We start from the raw sequence: 5818 nt of genomic DNA on the forward strand, positions 1-5818 counted from the left end.
CTCTATTGCCACGGCCGTATTTCTGAAACACTTTATAACTGAAAATAACCAGCATCATGTCCGATGAACACGCCATTCCCGGTTATGTGTGTTTGATAGCAAAGGATTCTTAACTTGACATTACTGTGTCGCCAGTAAATCACACGATCATGACTTTCAACGGTTAGTTATCTCAGAATGCCAGGATGATGAAGATGGAGGCGCCGTGGCCAAGTGGTCGAAAGGCGCCTAAATAGATATTTGAATGTCCGGGGTTCGATCCCCGGCCACGGCACTTGCCCACGGCATTGACCGCGAGCAAGACATTTGATCAACACTGGTCTCTTATCGTATATTCAAATGGATGAAATCAAATATGCTATACACATTCTTGGAAACTTTGTGTGCACTTATTTTTTTTTTAATCAAGACTTATTTCCCCTGATCTCTTTAACAGTCATCTATTGTGTTTTAATGTCATTTTTAAAAGATATTTTTCACTGACGTATTACTCAGACAAATTCTAATTCGAATGGAGGAGACCTTGATGAATGTTGGGTGTACGTGCAGAAGCGAAAGTTGCAGCAAATCTAAAATTGCTAATTTATATCTTATTCAGTAAAATCTTGTTGTCCGGTAATATTTTGCTTGTTGGACCTCTTTTTGTCTCTTTCACCCTCCCTTCCTTCATTTCTTCCCCTTTGAACATAATCTTTTGTCAATCTCTCTTTATTTCACCATTTCCCGTGCAATTTTTAGATTTATTAGGTCATTTAATTCAAACATTATTTTTTTTTTGGTGTAATTTTCTTTTTTTTTCTACTTTTCTTTCTTTCTTTTTTTTATAGTTAATTTCCTTCCTTTTCTTTCTTTCTTTCTTTCTTTCTTTCTTTCTTTCTTTCTTTCTTTCTTTCTTTCTTTCTTTCTTTCTTTCTTTCTTTCTTTCTTTCTTTCTTTCTTTCTTTCTTTCTTTCTTTCTTTCTTTCTTTCTTTCTTTCTTTCTTCCTTCCTTCATTCCTTCCATTCTTTCTTGCTTTCTTCCTTCCATTCTTTCTTTCTTTCTTTCTTACATTCATCCTTCCTTACTCTATTTCTTTCTTGTTCTTTCTTTCTCCCTTCATTCCTTCTTACTGTCTATCTTCCTTTCTTTCTAATTTTTTCTTTCCCTTACCTACATATTTGCATTTCACTTCAACAAACGTATACATTCACCAAATCCACCATTTCAAATTGACCCAGATACGCCTCTTTAAAGTGACGCTCTTGACCTCGAGGCCACCTTGCGAATCTTTGATTGAGTCGTATTTCATCTCCTCCTTTAGAAATCGGAGGACACCATCTCTCCCCGCGCACTGCATCCCGAAGAACATCCGATCGTCCCAACCACCCAACGCCTCATCTATGCAAATGAGATGCTGCCTGTCTGCACCCATTACACACGATTGAAGGCGAGGGCTGGGACGAATTGCATAGTGGCGTTTTCTATTTCCTCTTGCCCCGATTCAACCTATTTCATCTGCTTGACGCAGGTTTCTCTCAAGCACGCTTTATTTGTTTTCTCTCCTCGCGAGCTGGGTTTGCTCACCTACTCACTGCTTCCATCTACATCCGGATTTCATCTCGTTATTTAACATCCTATTCTTTATCTTCCATTTCCTCCCCACTCTCTCTCCCCCTCTGTTATATATATTATCTTTTCTATCTGTCTACCCTCCTCTCTCTTTTCCTCCTCCTGCTCTCTCTTGTCCTCCCCTTCACCTTTTCTCTCTTCCAACTCTTCACTCTCTCTCCATCTCTCGTTAATTCAGACTGTTTCTTACCCAGTGTCTGATTCTCTTCCCACTTTCCCCCTCTCTCTTTCCTCCTTGTTTCTTCTCTCTCTCTCTCATTCTCTCTCTCACACACACCCTCACACACATACCTTTTTCCCCTTCCATTCATTTCAAAATATTCAGTTCTTTTAAAGTTTTCTCTTATTTTCTCATCTAATTTATTCATTCAGTTTCTTCCATTTTTTTGTTACAAATACACCCTTGCTCTCATACCCGTCCAAATCCACAAACGGTTGCCTCTGCCCCTACCCCCAACCCACGCTGTGACGCTGCCCCCTTACACCATCATTGCTGTGAAGTCACGTGAATATGAAAAAAAAAACATAAATCACTTATGCTTGATAGAGAGCAACGGTGACATAGGGATACAAAATAATGATTAAAAAACCCCTTTAAAATCCGTCTATCAAACGTCTTCAACTACTACCGGTATATCGCTCCTACTTCTGATTTGCATGTAGACCTACACTCTTAACATGTTAGACAACATACTGTCCTCACAACAATTGATTAAAAAATTAATCCAACTCTGGGTAATTTTCAACCAATACTGTGTACTTTTTACCCAAAGCACACATTGGGGCCTATTGGTTTAAAACTACCCAGAATTGGATAAAGTTTTAACCACTGTTGTGTGGACAGTATGTTGCCCAACATTTCTAAGAGTTGTATATCAAGATTATTCTTGCTATCTGCCTTTTCACGAATACCAATTTTTTTCGTCTATTTTAAGATTAAGAATTCCTTTAAGTGCCTAGTTCAACAACCCGATCTCGGTTGATAACTAATGCATTGATATTGTTGGCGACAGTCTTGAAGACTGACGACACGAATGAACTTAGAAAATCACTCTTGTGTGCATTATCCTCTTAATATTTGTTTTCCATTAGTCATCAGATATAAGCTTAAAAGTCTAAGGTCATTTTGCCTCCGACGAAGATTCTGCTAGGATCGAAAGCTTAGGCACCTTTTGACTTTCTAATTTACTCCATTGGCTCTCTTGTATTAGATAAGCAGTTTTCAGCAGCTTCTTTTTGCCACAAGTCTAAGATGAATCAGAAAAAAAAAAAATCTCGACTTAAAATTCAGATTATTGTTGCCGAGAAAATTTGCATTAGGTCGTTTGTCCGTTCTTGCGGGGTTAATCGGAACGAAAGCCAATCTTCTCCATGTACTCTGGTGTAAAAGAAATAATAAAAAAAAATCATGTGCTGCAGTCACACCGACGAAACCGCCTCCAAACCGACCGATGGTATGTCATTGGATATAACGTAATAGATTTGGTCGGTCTGGAGTCGGATTTTGCCGGTGTGACTAAAGCCTATAGCGCACACGATGCGATTCGTTGCGATCCGATTTTCAAAGGAATCATAAAAAAAATGATATGAACATTTCAAGCAATAAAATATTAGCGATGAGATATAAGAATAGTAGAAGTACCACTGAAATAATAATTCAGTCTAGTTCGAGCCTCCCTGTAGGAATACAAGTAAATTAAATTCGGAATCGCAATGACGTCATAATCGGCTGCGACTTGAAGCCGATTTGGACTTTGTTCGACAGTAGGGATTGCCGAAATGCAAAATTATAATTTTATTATTCCTAGCATTATGCCGAACTTTCACTCTTGGAACTTTCATATTTAATACAAAATGTGATTTAAAAAAAAATGCTTCGTATCGGATCGCATAGTATGCGCTGGGCTTAAGGCAATACAGTCATACGTCACAGTCAACATTGAGATTTTCCTCTCTCGTTAGCTGGTTGCGCTAATGGGAAACGAGAAGGAGAGAGAGAGAGAATGAAAAACCCGGCGTGAGTATTTTCGATCCCTGTTTGCGAAGCGGAAGGATTGGCGACTGGCGGTTGCAAAATTGAACAGCAAATAATGAAATTAAGTGTTATAGCTTGCTAGCGCTGGACCTGTCTGCTTCGATGTATCGTTTTATTTGATTGGGCATCCTTCCTATACGCGTCTTCCTATGCCGGTGCTTCCACAAAGTGCATGATCTATAGCGAACGAATCTTAACATCTCTATGGAAAAATGAATATGCATCCCAGTACACAACACCAATGCCGAAAGCCAAATTATTGTACTTTCACATTTTCTTTATTATGTATTCCATCATCATTCATCTATAGTTTAATTATTCTTTGTGTATTAATTTTAGCATTTCAACGTTTTGCTTGAATTTAACGTGAACAATGTATTCAATTAAAACTAGATGCTAAATAACTATACTGATTTACGTGGAATGATTATTATTTTATCGAATGAGTCGTGACAACATAGGGTTATGCTGCTAAATTGAAAAAAAAACATAATCCGTTCATATCTAAGTAAAGTTTTTTTTTGTCATTCAGAGACTTCATGTGTTTTCTAATATTCAAAATATAGCATAAACATTACCATAATACACAGTAGAAACATATTAGTTAAAAAGTCTATAATACATAATAAGCATAGATGAAAGGGTCTGAGCTGGACGCAATTAGTTTAAACACTTTTACAATTTTCTGTTAATATTTGACCAGAAACTAGCCATTTTTCTGACTAGGTTAGTAATTATGACGAATGACATACTTGCTCCCAGCTCATCCATGATTTAATTATATAGTTCGTCTGACATGGAGAGTAAAGAATATTAAACAAAATATTTTTTCTTAAAAAAATTTGTTCAGGATAATCAATGAATAGGGATACCAAATAATAGTAACAACGCAGCGAACAGAAATAAAAATGAATTCATTGAATCAGTTTCTAAATATTTCAACAACAAAAACAAACATTTCCCCATCCTTGATCAATGGAAATAATAAATTTAACTTTGAGGTCGATGACGATACTGACATCGAGTGCTTCGTCTTCTGAGTGATAAGTAGGCTGATGAGCGGAAATCGAAAGCCGAATTTAGTTCTCGAGCATTGAGACAAAAGTGAAGTATGGTAGGCTTGTCTTCTAAGAGTGATTTAAGTCATCAATACGCCTGGGACCGCGTATAACTATAGGCGGCGATCGTGGGATTTTTGGTTCATCGGGGGGGGGGGGGGTTTACGCCTCCCTGCAAGAGGATGTGTACAACATTTGAAAATCAAGGGGGGGGGGCAACCCCCGGTGTCGCTGCCAATGCGAATATAACGGTTTTAAGGCATTTCTAGATTCAGACAAGATGTTAAAGGGAATTCAGTCTCGGGCATTCCACACATCCAGGCAACGAGGTTGAGTGAACCCAGTGGGCCTACGTGATTCGAATTCTTCAAAAGATTCGAACGACAATGATTTGACTTCAATTTATCATGTCTGAATTTGTGGTATCTTCAGTCATTTAACTTCTGTTAGATCTGAGAGAAAGGAATAAAATAGGCCTACTGATATTCCCACGATGCGCCTCGTGTATCAAGGAGCCTTTCAGGATTGAGAAAATTTCCCAGTGATGTTCTCAGATGATTAGTTGAAGACAAACCTGTCAGGAGAATTTCCGGCGAGACGCTGAATGAAACACTCAAAACAACAGTTTGATTGATTCTATTTGTAAAGATATCTTAAAGTTAAAAAATAACCTTTTTTGCACATCTGAATTTTCACTGTAAGATATTTTTTTCATTCATTGCAATAATATGAAAGTTAAAAAAAGACTAGATAAACATAAAAAAATAATCAAACTTATTGCAACCTTCACCATGTTCAGTGAGTCATAAGTCATGAGTGTTTATACATAAATCTTAACAAAACTACTATTGATCACACTTTCTTTCTCTTTCCCTCTTCTGTCTAAATAGGGTAGGACCGGATGCAAAACTCATAATGGGTTTTAAAGACAAGATGACGTCCATCTTGCGTCATCTCGTCATTTTGTTCGGTCAAATTTGCACTCCGTCAAGGTCCCACTCTGGATCCGCACCTGTAATGATATCTGAACTGCCAGTGATCATAATTTGCATAATTTCTTTCTCCTTTCCCCCTTCTTTCTGAACTTATAGGGTAGGACCGGAAGCAAAACTCACC

Source organism: Lytechinus pictus, chromosome 14, assembly GCF_037042905.1.
Source record: "Lytechinus pictus isolate F3 Inbred chromosome 14, Lp3.0, whole genome shotgun sequence".
In the NCBI taxonomy this organism is placed as follows: domain Eukaryota; kingdom Metazoa; phylum Echinodermata; class Echinoidea; order Temnopleuroida; family Toxopneustidae; genus Lytechinus; species Lytechinus pictus.